General features: G+C 35.5%; 1 long non-coding RNA gene across 1 annotated transcript; it reads right to left on the bottom strand.

Annotated features, from left to right (window-relative positions):
* Positions 1–786: 786 nt before the first annotated feature.
* LOC143228049 (uncharacterized) lies at positions 787–16,279 on the bottom strand. Its single transcript, XR_013015162.1, has 3 exons — positions 15,943–16,279; positions 7,916–8,145; positions 787–1,681 (listed from the first exon to the last, which is right to left on the bottom strand). It is a non-coding gene; the product is annotated as an uncharacterized LOC143228049 (long non-coding RNA).
* Positions 16,280–17,163: the final 884 nt, after the last annotated feature.

Genomic DNA, 17,163 nt, shown 5'->3' with positions numbered 1-17,163 from the left:
TTTAATATTACGAGCAAATTTAAGTATTTATTGTCCAACCATTCTTTCATCTATGTCATTGATGTAAATCAAAAGGAGCAAATGCCCTAAAACTGAACACTGAAGTATCAGTTGACTAAACTTTGTTTATAGCAATTCCCTGCTTTCTTCAATCCAACCACTTTTTTATCCAATGATGTAGTGGCACTTTGTAAAACACTTTAAAAATTCTAGATACATCAAATCCACATGTCTAACCCCCATATAGATGAGCAATAACCACTTCAGAGAATGTTAAATGATTAGTAAGGCAAGATTTTATACAAGTGAACCCATGTTGTCTATCCAATAAACTTTGTGAAGCATCCTTTTTGAAAACCTCCACTACTCATATCAGATTAACAGTCCAATACAGTGTCTAAAGCTATTAAAGACAGTTGATTTAACAACATTCACACGTAATATGGAATATATATATATATATTCAACAATTATTTGTAATACATTGTCACTACAGTCAATTTCTTATGCTTTTGTGGATTCATCTTTAGGATTCATTATTTGCAGTAGCTAAATATTTTTTGTTGAAAACCAGTAAAAAAGAAGAATATACCTAACATAAATCAAGGCAAATGAGATAAGAAAAGAAGTTCCATTCAAATATTTCTTCCCATAAGTGAGTAGCTATATTGACACATATTTATAAAGGTTAGTTATCATTAATTATTTAAATAAAGATATAATTATCATCAACAACATGAAAATATTACCAACCTTCAGCTGCTTATTGGACTGCTTATTTTTCAAAATCATGTATCAGACTGTTTACATTCAGTGTTCTTTGCTTTATATGAAATGTTCTATTTAACCAAAGCAACTAATGTTATCCACATGACTGGTTATTCTCACTCAAACGTATGTGAGACAATAATATCAATATATCATCTGAACTACAATTAAAGGGTACTGCCATCAACATACTTACACAACAATAGCAGAACAGGTATTATATCCTCTAGAATAACAGCGAAACAGAGACAACAAGAATGAATTTAACTCAAGTTTTCTCAACTATGTACATGTGTAAAGCATGCATAAAAACAGAACGAATGATAAGTTTAGAAGCAATTACTATAATAATGCAACATAGGAATGGATAGTATATTTGTATACCATTCTTTCTTCTTTTCTTTACTTCAGGCTTATCTTACAGGCTATAATTAATTTTAATTAATAAAACAACTTTAATAAACTCGCAATCTGGTCATGGAGAGTGTTAGTTTTTTTGTCATTTGTGAAAACATTTATACACCACACAGATGCAACAACTCGTAAACAAAAAACATGCAATACAATAGTTACAATGGACAGAAATACTCTTTAGTAAAGAAATTTATTACATGAATACAAAAAAAACATTTATAACACAGATGGAAGTGCATGACATATGACCCGGCATGGCCAAGCGTGTTAAGGCGTTCAACTCGCAATCTGAGGGTCACGGGTTCGAATCCCGGTCGCACCAAAAACATGCTCGCTCTTTCAGCCATGGGGGCATTATAATGTGATGGTCAATCTCACTATTCATTGGTAAAAGAGTAGCCCAAGAGTTGGTGGTGGGTGGTGATGACTAGCTGCTGTTCCTCTGGTCTTGCACTGCTAAATTAGGGATGGCTAGTGCAGATAGCCCTCAAATAGCTTTCTGTGAAATTCAAAACAAACAAACAGTGCATGACAAACAATCTTTTATATTGAAATTACAAATCTCAACTACATAAAATTATTTTTAAATAATCTTGGAACAATAAAATAAAGAGACTAAGCCTTTACAACAAAGCCCATTGTATATTGTTTTTAATAAAAAAAATATTCTAAATAAAACCCTTACATGAAACATAATATTCAGTAATCCAAGCTAAAACCTATAATAAATACTTCTGAAGAGCCATAATCTTAAAACATCAATTCACCACTCAACATTAATCACATTAAATTACAAGATGCACATATAGAAGCTTATCTTAGTAAGAAAAATAATGCAAAAATTTACACCAAACTAAACAGTAGCAAGAAGGTTCAACTTCCTTAATAATAACTTTAGACTTGACACCAGATCCTCTAAAGTTGTAGTGTGGTAACCTTCATATCCTTAATGATTGCTTTGATCTAGGTCAAAGCTAGCCTGGTTTTAGTCAGTTATTTTTACAGCCTGAAGACTTCTTTTTCTTAGTAAGAAGGCAGCATTAAGTGGTGTCACAGTCGATCTTTTTTCCAATTACAAATAGCCAAGGCCTTGTTACATTTTGTAGTTATTTCTTTGCAATGCCACTTTATAATCTGGATTTATATCACTGTGAGCATAGTGATAGTGGTGGATGGAGTGACTAGCAGGTCGACCCTCAGCTGTCATTGAGGCAATTCTAAAAATCTCTTTGTTGTTGGTTGTTCAATTAATAATGCCATTTGAGTCCTGTACTTCACCTCACCTTTGATCTGATAATCCCTGCAACATTTCTGGCTGGTCATAAAGGTGAAGGCCTCTTTATTCACTTTGAAAGTCCTCATGGTTATTCGTGATTCTGGTGTTGGCATAGGCATCATTGTTGTTTTAGCTGGCTCTAGTTCGTGATGGTGATAGTGTTAGTCATTGGTGTACCTGTTGTAGTTGACGTTGTGCTGTTTGAGCCTTGGTAGATATATTGTCCTTGTCTTCTTAGCATTTGGCTGTTCCTTAAACTAACTTTAGCTTCAAGAAGAGCTTTGGTTTTGGAATGTAATGGTCCTACCAAAAGTGGTTGCCCAACTGGTGTCTTTACCATTTGGCAATCAAACACCTAAGTACTTTCTGCTCTTTCCCTTTTATTTTTAGGTTTAGAATGTGATAAAACAGTATTTTCATTCTCATCTGACTCAACTACATTCTTTTCTACGTTTGATCAAAACAGTACACTAAAGGTTCATCAAGCAGATATGAACACATCAGTGTGCAATATTTACTTTCTTGCAAGGTGTAACTTATATATTATTACACTGAGTTATTGGAGCAAGGCTTTAGATCCTGTCCAAGAAGAACCAGGAGGTTTGTGTGGAAACCCACACCCAGTCTCCACTTTGGTATATTTGCTACTTTTCTGTTCTATCATAGCACCTCTTCTGTCATATGTTTTAGTTTTTGATGTACAAACTCCTGTACACTAGCTTATGCAGACTTTAATCATTTCACATAATCTTAGACATTGAAAGTGCTCCAGGTAGAAGACCATATATAATGTTTACACGGAGTAAAATTTCTTGGCCAAACATGAACATTTTGGTGATCAACCCATTGATCTTTGTTTATTTGTAGAGTATGCTGTCATGACATAGAGTAAGTATTGTAGGGGTTAGTCCCAGTCATTGTGGTCTGGTTTAACAAGCTTAGCAAGTATATACTTGACAGCTTTTATCACCCATTCCACTAAATTATCAGAATGTGGTCACGGAGAAAGAGATGAAGTGAAGTGTGTGTCTTCATCATACCAAACACTATATATATCAAATAGCAGTTGGCTCTTAATGTTAGCTGTTTAGCCTTTGTGGATATCTTAATGTGCTTCAAACTAAGTTATCCAATGTTCTCTAAATGCATCAACCATGGCCCATGCAACCTGCCCCCCAGTGGCACAATGGTATGTCTGTGGATTTATGCCACTAAAAACCAGGTTTTGATATCCGTGGTTGGCAGAGCACCTTTGTATAGTTTGTGATTAATACCAAACAACAACCTATTAACAAATGGATGGCCTTCAGCCCATTTCATGATGTTGTCAATGACTGCAATTATATACAAGTAGCTCCAGAGGTAGATCCACAATGTTTAGGATTATTCTCTGCAGAGGAGACCAACCATTATTTACTAAAGTTTACCCAGTTTAGGCTGGCTTCTTGTATGGGTAGCATATATCATACAGCATTCACACCAGTGCTGAATGTTGTGACTCAAAAATGGTCAGAAAAAAATTGTCAAATGTTAACATAAGTATATGTACCACATGTGTGGCAACCATTCTTTGTGTTTGCAAAGTTTGGAGAATCTCATGCCTCAATACTTTGGGAACCATTGCCTGTAACACTGACTGTAAACAACTGTTCAGTGGCTGATAACAATGGTACATTACACCATCCTGCATTTGGAACTGCTATTGCAAGTGACTTTCGTGTTACATTTTTCAATCTCAGATAGTCTTGTTTCACTTCATTACATATAAAGGACTGCCTTTGTTAATCTGAGCCTTTCAATTTCTCTTCCCAGAGCTCTGAAAGTCTTAATTGTGTATCTGCATACACTAAGGAAGTTTCTTATTGCAATGGTAGAAATGGTATAAGATCCAAAATGGTGTCTAGGATAAGAATATTCAACACATTAATAGGATCTAACCATTTTGGTTCACCGTTGGTTTATTGGCAAGTCTGAAGGCTTATAGTGCTAAAATTTGGTGTAGATACCCATGGTGGGCATAGCACAAAGCCAGTTAGGTAGTTTTGTGTTCAACAACAAACAAACAAACTTACCATTTGTCAATCAGTCTGCATTTCTATGTTACCAGTCCAGAAAATAATGTATGATTCAATCCTTAATATACTTCTGCAATGGTGTTTCTTAATGTGCTCTCGTACTTTTAGATTTCTTAAGTTCACAAACCAATTCAGCAATGCATAGCTGACTTCAATGGTAAACTTTAAAAGTGGTGCTAAAAGTGTTTTGCATGGATCACAAATGCAAGCCAATTTATTCTTTTTTCATTGTACAGTATTTATGTTTAGAAGATGTGTATGTATGATGGCCACAAGCGATTACACATTCTACTCCATCCTTCAATGAGATAACACTGCTACGATTCCAGGGAGTGTCAGTGTTTAACAAGAATATACAATCATGTTATGGATATGCCAACACCGTAACTTCTAAACACACTTTAGGGACTGGAATACCTGCTCACATTTCTCATTTTATCCAATCTTATACATCTGCTACTCCTTTTCTAAATATGACTGAGAGAGTATACTTCCATGCAAATGAATTCACTTTTTTGGGGGTTTCAGTTTCAAGTTCAATTTTTTGTCCACTGCAACACTATTTTAGGTTCTCAGATATAAAGAAAATTTCAATATAGGTCAGACACTTTTTCACAGCAGTACCTTCAGTGTAAGTTCAATTAGCTTCTTAAAAATGGCACCCCTGCCACACAGGCCGAACTGCAGTGACACAAAACTTGTAAAATCTATATTTCATGCCAGAAAACCTGTCTTATTAGTATCTATACCCAGGTCTAATATATTGAACTAATGGGCTTCTTCCAATGTATATAGATATTAAACTGTTCGAAATAATGAATGGAAATGCATCAGTGTGAGTCACCACACTTTCCCATCTAAAATAAATAAAGAACTTAAGCAGATTTCTCCTTCTTCCTAATAATTCCTATTGTTAAAGATCAAGCATTCTGTGATGGTTACCTGATCCCATTGTCTGACATCATTTTATTTTAACAATGACTATATCTTTAGTGCTCTAAGAATTCTAGATGTTAGTTGTATGGCTGCAGATATGTTACCTGCATCTCAGTGGTTTTATGTTAATTTTGTTTGACCCAATCAACCATCTTCCCCGTATATATACAACAAATCACTGAATTACTGCAACTGTTTTGAGTATAATTTATCTGTAAAGCTTTCAACTAACAATTTTGGTTGTATTGGTAACCATGTAGTTGTTTTAAGAGGCAATCTTAGTATTGATAACTAATAACCCTTAAATGTAGAACAGTAGCAGAACTTCACTATTCCCTTGGACAAATAACTGACTGATTGAATGCTGGTTGCCTTCTGAACAAGAAATAACAAATAGCATGTATGAACTTTATAAATGCATTAAATAGCACCAACACACTTGACTTTGTCCATTGCAAACCACAAAATACCACTTATATATATGAGGGTACTATGAATTCCTCTCTCACATACTCTCTTGCAGTCCACTGTTCCTGAGATAAGTTTGGACAATACTGGAAAACTCTAAAGTGGAACAACACTTTGTTAATTGCACAAGCAAAGCTAATTAATAAGCTCAACATTATGTCCATCTAAAGGATGCTGATGCCAGAAATTAAGTCAGCAACAATGTTCTCAGTGAAACCTTCTAGACAGAGCCAGATCATAATATCTAAAATCACATGCAGTTCAATATTTGCCAGAACATATCTCATGTTGAGTAGCCTGAATGGTAGTTTTACTCAGAACATTTGACATATATGTGATCTACAAGATTGGTACATACCCCTGTATCAACTAAAAACTCTATTTCTTGCCATTTTATTCTGACAGGCACATATCAAGATCCACCCAACTATTACAACCATACTTTTTGTGCAAGTTGTGACCACATCCAACTTTGGCTCCTCTGTTTTCCTAAAGGTGCATCTATTGGCTCTCCTGCACCTGTTGCATTGTCAGTTGAAACAGAAGTATGGATGATTTACTCAAAAGTTCTCCAATGCACAACATGCAAATCAGATACTTCTTTCCTTCCTTCTATGGTAATAATAATATTCTGATAGAGATATAAGTGACACATAAATGAAAATGGTGATAGCCATGTCTATTTATTGGATATGAATATAGTTGCATGTCAGTGCCAGGATATATGGTTGATTGGTTCACTCTCAACTGGGCTCAATACTGACATGGGCCTTTGTGCATGGGTAAGGCAGTCTTTCTGAGATGAGGTCATTGCAGTTGCCTCTGTAGGCTTCTATCTCTGTTACTAGATCAGAGTACTACTTCATAAGACATCAAAACAAAAACTGCTTTAGTAAGAGTGAAAAGATCTCTCACATCCGGTGGTGCAACAACATTTCACTGGATGGCCCTTTCATAAACTTTTGAACAAGGAGATCCTCATGAACTACTGAGACCATTGCAGGACATGTGTTACTATACAAAATGCACAAATAATCTATGTAATCAACTGAGCTTTCATTGGCATTTATTTTCTAAACCTTAAATTCAACCTGATGGAAGATTTTGTTGTTTAATCAGGCCAAAAGTGCAATTTTGAATGGCTGTTTCATAATCTCTCAAAATCTCCTTCAAATGTTCAATGGGTCAGGTTGCCTATACTCAGAACCAGGTATTGTACAGTTTGTTACAGAATACAGTCTGCTACAAATAATTTAATTTAGATGAGTCTCTGATTTATTATTTACGTATGTTAACGTATTGCTATTTCAAATAACCGTAAATTTGAATTCAGAACGAATTTTAAATATTCATAAGTATCAAAGTTATGGTATTTGTCAACAAGATTGATACATAAAATAAAACGAGTGGATAAAATTATTTAAAACTTGACAAGAACTTTTAGAAAAAGCATGTAGCTCGAGAAAAATAAAATATCTAATTTTGTTTTTTCTACTATTTCTAATGATAATTCGTTATTTAATTTAGCTATTTGCACTGAGACTGTGAATAATTCACCTGCCAGATGATTTTCATTGTGAGTATAAACATACAGTATAATATTGAGTATAAAAATGAAATTATAACTAAAATAACAAAAGCAGCAAAATTATTTTATGAATTTATAACACGGTAAGAAACCCTCAAAACCAAAAAAAACAAAAAACAGTATCACATCAATCATTAAATTAGCCATTAAACAACTTACAGCCATAAAATCTCAGATAATGCAATTACCCTATACTCCACGAATACCACCAAAAACAAACATACAGTAAGTATAATCTCATGAATAGACATAACCAGATAACATAAACTTCCCCAGCCTTGAAAAGGAAAGTAGCTATCTGAAATTAATAGCCATCCATCTAAATCAGTTAACTAAATTCAAGCATGTCACATCTAACAACATCAGTACAGGAGGGAAGAATAGTTTTACCTAGTACGTGACTCTACCAGGTATTCAAGATCTAAATACCAACGTGGAATTTTAATTGATACCACACTCTGGTATTGTAAATACACAGTAGTACTAACAAAAACACAAGCGATAGTTGTAATATTTTCCACCGTGTTGGATGTTGGGGAGAACACAGAAGTCTGTTTAGGAATTTCGCGCCAAGCTCCACAAACACACTGTTGTAACTATCAACAGCAACACACGGCAAGCTACAAAGGATGACAAAAATACAAGAATGTTAAAACGCATAAGAAACATAATAAATAATACACCAAATCAAGAAACAAACAAAACACCAAAAAATACACCCTTGTTACCAACAAACTTAAACAATCTACCAAACATACATTCGCACAGACAATTAAAAGACACAAACTCACGACACAACACAACAAAAGAAGAACATACAACGTTCAAACACAAAAACATGAAACAATAAGTCAAATAATAGAAACAGCCAAAAATATATTCTACGAACTCCTATCACAAAACAGAAGCCCTAGAAACCAAGATGACAGTATTACACTGATCAATACAATAATTATTAAACACCTATCCCCATTATTACCACAGGACATTCAATTATTCATACTTTCATAAATAATACAGCACACAAATACACAGCATACATGATCTGATAACATAAATTGAACACAGCCATCTAAAGAAATGTGTCAAACGGAAACCATTAGTTATCTGAACCAGCTTACTTAAAACCAAATTCAGGCCCAGCATGGCCAGGTGGTTAAGGCACTCGACTCGAAGTCTGAGGATTGTGGGTTCGAATCCCCGTAGCACCAAACGTTCGCCTTTCAGCCATGGTGGCGTTATAATGGAATGGTCAATCCTAGTATTTGTGGGTAAAAGAGTAGCCCAGGAATTAGCGGTGGGTGGTGATGACTAGCTGCTTTCCCTCTAGTCTTACACTGCTAAATTAGGGACGGCTAGCGCAGATAGCCCTCGTTTAGTTTTGCGCGAAATTCAAAAACAAAACAAATAAAATTAAATTTAGAAAACTTTACAACCAATAGTTTAAGGAGAAAAAGGTCTACTAAGAACCTAAACCTTCCAGGTCGTCAAAAAACCGAAATCTCAATGATTGATTGTTTGAAGGGTAAAACAAAACAGAGACTCAACAACTAAGACGCAGTTATAATGTGGTGGCGTTATAATGTGACGGTCAATCCCACTATTCGTTGGTAAAAGAGTAACATTAATATAATCGCATACACTGACATTGCTATGAAAGGGGTCAGAGTGAAAGCGTTAACTAGCTAGACTCTCGCCTTCTTGTGGTTATTAAAGCAATATTGAATACAAATTAATCAAGTTCTGGAAATCTGGAGGTCTTTTGAGCCTGACCATTCCAGGGCTCAAATACCTAAATACTGATACCTGGAACAGAAGTGTAAAACAAGGAAGAACAATGGTTGCGTGTGTGTGCGAAGTAACAACCGCTAATAATACCTTATTTAACAAACCCTAAAGATAAGATGACAACAAAACAACAGTCACAAGACCTCTCAGCTCCAAGTGGACCAACAGCTAAAAATAGTAAGTACAGTAATTTACGTGACGAGAAGCAAAAGCTTCTATTGTGCTCAGAAGCAAAAAACAACCAGAACTAACAGGACAAGAGTGTACTGTAAAGAAAAGTACGTAGAAAGAAAGTTAAAGTATCTAACTTCCTAGAAAATTAAGATAATGAAGTAGAAGTGTAACGGAAGCAGGCCTGTAGATTTGACTTAGTCATTGGAGCTTCGACTAACACTGTCAATTACACTGTTTATTTTAACTGAGGAATGCAGTGGAGCACATGGGCACTAATGCAACGCTTTAGAGTTAAAGCAAGTTAACTGAGTCTGAGACTAAGATACCAAAAATAAACACTTTTATTATGCTTTTCAACTATCAAAGGCTTACATTTAATATTACATGTTTTCTTTAGATCAATAAAACCTTTCTATTTCAACCACCAAAACACCTTTTAAAGCAAGTACTTTCCATACATCAACTCATCCATCTTTTACAATGTTAACATATGTTAGGAATAACGGTAATAACTTATTTACAGAGAGTTCAGGAGAGAAACGCTTTGAGAACTCATCATTGCAGCGTTCATAACTTGTTTTAGCTCAGGAAGAACTTCCAAGAGAACTGACGGAAAGTCTGGAGAACTGTCTTCTGAGGGTAGGAAAGCTTATTTTCGGCTCAATACATTAGCTTTTATTCAAACGTTTCCTGGTATTCTTACGATCTTCCAAATAGTATACACAACCACCGCAAGTGCTTCTGGCATTTAATTGGTCATTTGTTTTTCGATCGTGTGCAATACTTAGGATTTGGTTTCTTTTGAATTTCGCGCAAAGGTACACGAGGGCTATCTGCACTAGCCGTCCTTAATTTAGCAGTGTGAAACTAGATGAAAGACAGCTAGTTATCACCACCCACCGAAAACTCTTGGGCTACTCTTTTGCCAACGAATAGATTTACCGTCACATTAGAACGCCCCCAACGCTGAAAGGGCGAGCATGTTTGGTGTTATGGGGATTCGAACTTGCGACCTTCAGATTACGAGTCGAGTGCTTTAACTATATTGCCATGCAGGGCCAATATTTAGGAACAAAACCAAAATTGCTTATTCATTGATTGCAAATATAGTCGGTAAATCGGTAGTCTCTTCTCTTATATCTATACACACGTTCTTGTTATCGATATTTCTTCAAAGCGTCGACTCATTTCCTTTTTTGGCAGTTTTGTGCACGATAATCGTCAATCATCTACAACTTTAGCCCATACTCGTGATGACGAGAGACCCACTTTAAGTAAGAATGTATTCTCAAGACGTCTGGTATGGATATTAAAACTTTAATTAAAATAACGTACAGAACATCGTTTCGATCTTCGTAGGTCATCTTCAGCTCTCCACCTCTTTATTAACATGAAGATGACCTAATGAGGTCGAAATTGTTCTGTACTTTATTTTAATTAACGTTTTAATACCCATTCCAGCCGTCTTGAGAATACTTTTTTAACCTATATTGTGGCGTCTCCAAGCTGTTGAGGAACCTTCTTGGTTCCATCTTGCTAATGAATCTTTCATAACCATTTTCTTATCTTGATAGTGCCAGTTTGTAGCAGTATAAACATGCAAGCGGAAAGTTTTTCAATATATTTCTCCTCTTAGGCAATCGTCGTTAAGTAACCATTTTTTTATACTTCTGTGAATATGTATTACACTTTTCCTTAATACACACTAATAATTGATATTTGAAGTATTTTGAAATGCCCAAAAGTGCTTCAGAAGTAGGAGAAACTGCTTGTGCATAGCTTGTGGCCCCTGCAGAAAAAAACGCAAGTATTAAGAACTAATGGTATTAAACAGCTAACTCAGGACAAGCCTTGTATCTTGATAGAACAAAACCAAATGAAACTGAAATAAACACAATACAAGACGATAAAATCTAGATGGTTTTACTATAGTCACATCAAAAAGGAAAATATGAAATCTAGATGGTTTTACTATAGTCACATCAGAAAGGAAAATACGAAACTTTATATTAGAAAACACAAAAAACAGAGGAATAACTAACACAAACATTGCAGTTAAAATAGCACCACCAAAATACACAATAATTATTGAAGTAATACCCGGAAGTCAGAACCAACCACAACTAGCTGCAGAAATCAGATGTAAACCAAATGCTAATATAGTCAATATAAAGCGTTTGCCCAGGGATGACGCTCTTGTTCAAGGACAACAGGTCGATGACTTCAACAGGCTATTAAACTTAATGTCCACTTTCCCGGAAATAAACCCCAACCCGAATATTTTATATGCAAAAACGGCTCGTTTGGGCTGAGAAAACACTTTTACATAGAAGAGCGAACAACGTTTCGACCTTCTTCGGTCATCGTCAGGTTAAAAGTGTTTTCTCAGCCCAAACGAGCCGTTTTTGCATATAAATTTCTCAACAAGTGGGTTTCTCGTCATCACTAACCCGAATATTTTGTTACACAGGAAGTTTATTACTCTATAGGAAATGACCAAATACATCAGTGGTTCCTAACCAAGGGTGCGAGACAGCATTCCAGGAGGTGCGAGATAACATTTGTTTTGGCCACCTTCACCTTTATTCTTAAATAAATAATTACTCTGAAGGGTGCGAGAAAATATTAAATTTTTTTAGGGGTGTGGGGCATAAAAAAGGTTGGGAACTATTGAAATACATGAAGCACTAGCACAACAAAATATTACTTACAAAAAGTTGAAAGAATTATCTTAAAAAATCTACACAAAAAACTCATGAACCTTATAAGAGTTGACACACACAACACATATAACACTTTAAACAACATAAACAATGTAATTATACTTTGGTATGAAAGATACCAAATAGAACAAAAACAACTACAGAAACTGTAGTCACTCAATGTTTTCATTGTCAAAGACTTGGACATGTTTTTGCAGCATGTCTGGCAACGCTGAGGTGTATTGGATGTAGTGAAGAACACCACATTACTAAGTACACAAAATCACGTAGTAAATCACAAAGGCTGTGAGAAGTATAAATAAATGAAACAACTTATATATGAAATTAAAACCCAATAGCAAAAAAACTTGGAAACAAGAACTACCACCACTCAACAAACAAAGCAACTGTTTCTACCAACACTCAAACAAGATATAGTAATATGTCACAAACAGAGGCGTAGATCCTGGGGGGGAAGGGGGTGGAGGGTATATATCCCCCCTTCATTTTAGGTGGGAGTATGGTGCACACAATCATCCACCCCTACAGTTTGGTCTGTTGAATTGTTTTATTACATCACAGGCCTACAAATTGTGTGTTTGTTCTTGTGATTCTCGTGTTCTTACCAATCGAATTACATAATTAGGCCTAGATGTAGGCTTTTTCAGTAGCTTTTTTTGTTTTTGTTTGCTTTTGAATTTCGCACAAAGCTACTCGAGGGCTATCTGTAATAGCCGTCCCTAAGTTAGTAGTGTAAGACTAGAGGGAAGGCAGCTAGTCATCACCACCCACCGCCAACTCTTGGGCTACTCTTTTACCAACGAATAGTGGGATTAACCGTTACATTATAACGCCCCCACGGCTGAAAGGGCGAGCATGTTTGGCGCGACGGGGATGCGAACCCGCAACCCTCAGATTACGAGTCGCACGCCTTAACACTCTTGGCCATGCTGGGCCTTTTCAGTAGCCGAAATGTACATGTTTCATATAGGCGTGCTTCTAAGCTTTTCGATCTAAGCGATAGTTTGTATCAGTCAGTAGGCCTAAGTATGTTGTAAGTATCGTGGCAACAAGATTACTCTGTGACTGCATGTTTACAGCTTTCAGGTTCACGTAATCAGAGATTACCAATTGCAAATTGAACAGTGCACATAAGTGGTTGCAAAAATCATCCACAATTGGGTGTAAAAATTCCCCCCACTAACAAACACTTAAAACAACAACAGTAAAAAAACTAAAGATCAATAAACAGTAAACACCATAAATATTTAAACACAAGATTACTATCAAAACACACAAACAACTGAAATACAAAAAAACAAACAAATAAACGATGATACAACAACAGGGATAAAGAAAAGGAAAAAACATATTCATGAACATCACTAAAACATCCTCATGGACTTCATCGCAAAGTATTCAAGACCAACACAAACTAAAGGCAACATAGAACTTAAATAACATTTACCAAAAACACATTACATCATACATACCTTAGATAATGTTATTAATCACAGAATACTTATTTTCTGGAATTCACCGTCCTACTTATCAGCATTAAACATGCACTTACTTCCAGTCAGAAATAAAAGCTGATAGATATTCAGAAGGATTATACAGCATTCTCACAAATTAACTTTTTACAGTAAATAAACTGAACTAGTATGACACATAACTTTTGGTATAGCTAAGTTAATATAGAAGTGCACATAAACAGAAAAGTACAATCCCATTTTGTGTAAATATAAGTGAAATATGGACAAAAATGAAGAAAAAATATGTTTATTTTACCATATGTCATGAAGAAAAATTTAGATGCACTTTTATGAAGCAAAAATGATTATAAGTATTCTCTAATTGATTGTGTTCTTTATGTTTTGATGTACGGCCCGGCATGGCCAAGCGTGTTAAGGCATGCGACTCGTAATCTGAGGGTCGCGGGTTCGCATCCCTGTCGCGCCAAACATGCTCGTCCTCCCAGCCGTAGGGGCGTTATTATGTGACGGTCAATCCACTATTCGTTGGTAAAAGAGTAGCCCAAGAGTTGGCGGTGGATGGTGATGACTAGTTGCCTTCCCTGTAGTCTTACACTTCTAAATTAGGGACGGCTAGCACAGATAGCCCTCGAGTAGCTTTGTGCGAAATTCAAAAACAAACAAAAATCAAAGCTTCTGATGAACACATTATCTCTAGCTCTTTACAAATAAATATTTTGGGATGTATTTGATATGAGTTTATCACAAATTTTTACTATGTTATTATTAATTTAAATGCACATCTCTGTAACGTGACAATTTCGATCATTGTTTATTATTTAATAGAAGTAAAATCCTAAAAGCTTTGTTCGATTATTTCAATGTTTTATGGGATGGTGATAGAGCAGATAGATTTTTCTAACATTTTTCAATAAAATGCTTTTTGTTGTTTCAAAAATGGCACACCACCCCTCCTTCCATTTGTTTTCTCTTCAATCCTCTCAATACGCTTTTCCCCTTTTACATCCTGTATCAGCTACGTTCTTCACTATTGTGATATCTAACGATTTGTTGCAGTTTACAAAATGCAAAATGTTTGCTGTTTTTATCTTTCTGTATTCATGTTTTAAATGTCTCCTCTTATAATTGTTTATCTCGAAAGGTACACTCTGAAGTTGAATTAATTGCTCGTAGTTAAGCACCAAGCTACATAATGGACTATCGGTGATTTGTCCGCCGCGGGTTTGTTTGTTTTTTGAATTTCGCGCATAGCTACTCGAGGTCTATCTTTTCTAGCCGTCCCTAATTTAGCAGTGTAAGACTAAAAAGAAGGCATCTATTCATCACCACCCACCGCCAACTCTTGGGCTACTCTTTTACTAACAAATAGTGGGATTGACCGTAACATTATAATGCACCAACGGCTGAAAGGACGAGCATGTTTGGTGCGAGGAGCATTCGAACCCGCGACCCTCAGATTACAAGTCGCAAGCCTTAACCAACTTGGCCATGCTGGCCCCAACCACGGGTATCGAAATTGGGTTTCCAGCTTTGTAAATCCGCAGACATAACGCTGTGCCAATAGAGGGCGACATTTCAATAAAGAAGTGAATACATATGTATATATTATATTACATAGTAAAGCAAGAATATTGGCAGGTTCAGATGTTATTTCAAATTAAAACATATCCAAAAAACAAAAATGTTACGTGGGTCGTAGCCAACACTAAAAACCTGAACACAAGAACTGTCCAATATTTTGTACACAATTATACATACAAAAAATCAATATCGTAATCTGCTTGGAAGATTCATGATGACCGAAACCCATACTTTTCAAGCACAGTAACTTAAGCGATAATACAAGCATGTGTTACCTATTATTACTTATTTAGGACGAGCCTCTGATTTATTATGTTATATACATTACATACTACTATTTCAAATAATCAGAATTTAAATTTGAGCTTAGTAGTTAATTAAATGTTAATATGTATTAAATTTATGTTATTTTCCAACAAGTTTGATACACATAATCCCCTTTTATAAACAAAAATATATTTTAACCTACAAACATAAAAACAATACAATTTATAATAATGGTTATCACTAACAGTTGTTACAAATGATGTTTTATATACGACAGTTTTACAAACTGAATATTTTATCGACGATCCAGATCCTCGACAAGCAAGTTAATTCTGAGTTGATATTGTTGCACCTCGCTTAAGCTTACTAACTTGATTGGCGTCACACTTCATACAAGTTCACTTCTTACCGATGAAGTTGTTTAATGTCTTGGTAGAAATACTAACGCCCGAAGTTATTCATTGAAGTTAAACGGTTTGTAATGTTCGAAATCTATAACGTTTATGGTCCAATTCTGTAGTCTCCATATTAACAGACGTTGATCCCAATTACAGCTTCCTAGGCCTATAACATACTGACTATAGTTGTCCAATAATATTCTTCTATCTTTTTCCATTTCTCGGCTAGCCACTTTTTGTAGGAACCACGCAAGTCTCTAGAACCTTCACCAAAGTTCGCTTGCAATAACACTGTCAATCACTAGTGTTATATACACACCTAGTACATTATAGATCCTTACGCACGAGAACTCTATACAGATTTCGAGAAGAGGCGGGACTTGTGCAATACACAGTCAAGAATATACGTCACATACAAAAATAAAACTATAATGAAACAAGCTAAGGTACTGAGCTAAACGTTTTACGGCACATCAATTACACATGATGGATCAGTGATGAAATATTTCGAAGACGTTTTACTGGCGTTCATGGTACGTTAGCAGGGCTTTTTCTATCACTTAGCTGTATGCAAAAAACGTATTTTACCTTTGTTTTTCGTGTGTATGATAATATCCTTATTATTCTAATGTTGCTTTATTTTATTGTACGGTCTTCTCTGACATTATGGACTTTTGTGTACATGTCTGTATGATAAATTCTTGTATATTTATTGTGATTCTGAATCTTCATAATTATGTAATAGCACAAGTTTAGTTGTTAAAGGTGAATTTTTTAGAAAAAAGAAAACTTTGCAGTCAAAAGAACTACTCTTACTGATTAATTTTGCAGGCTCACATTTTTAATAAAAAATATGTGCTAATAACTGAAACATAGAACTTGGTGCAGAAAGAGCCCTTTCCGAGCGACAATCCGAACATTTTAGTTGCTAAACAAACCGCCATCGCCAGCGCGTTGAATGTAAATAAACATGGCCAGTGCATACGGAGAAACAGAGGCGGAGTCTGTTTTGACTTTGTGTTCTGAACAGTGTCGAGTAGCGTCATATCGATTCGAACCTACTCTGAACGAATCTAGAACAGTTACTTTTGACACAGATCTGACAAGTTCTAGTGATGAGGACAGTTCCACAAGCGAGAGTAGCGGAACTGTGAGTGACACTGATAGTACCCAGGCCGGTTGCGAGTCGGCCATACCTCCAGTGGAAGAATGATAAGCCTAAGTCATGACAA

The sequence above is a fragment of the Tachypleus tridentatus genome, chromosome 10 (genome assembly GCF_004210375.1).
Source record: "Tachypleus tridentatus isolate NWPU-2018 chromosome 10, ASM421037v1, whole genome shotgun sequence".
In the NCBI taxonomy this organism is placed as follows: Eukaryota; Metazoa; Arthropoda; class Merostomata; order Xiphosura; family Limulidae; genus Tachypleus; species Tachypleus tridentatus.
The sequence above is the reverse complement of the archived record's forward strand: the minus strand, read 5'-3'. Positions and strand labels throughout refer to the sequence as shown.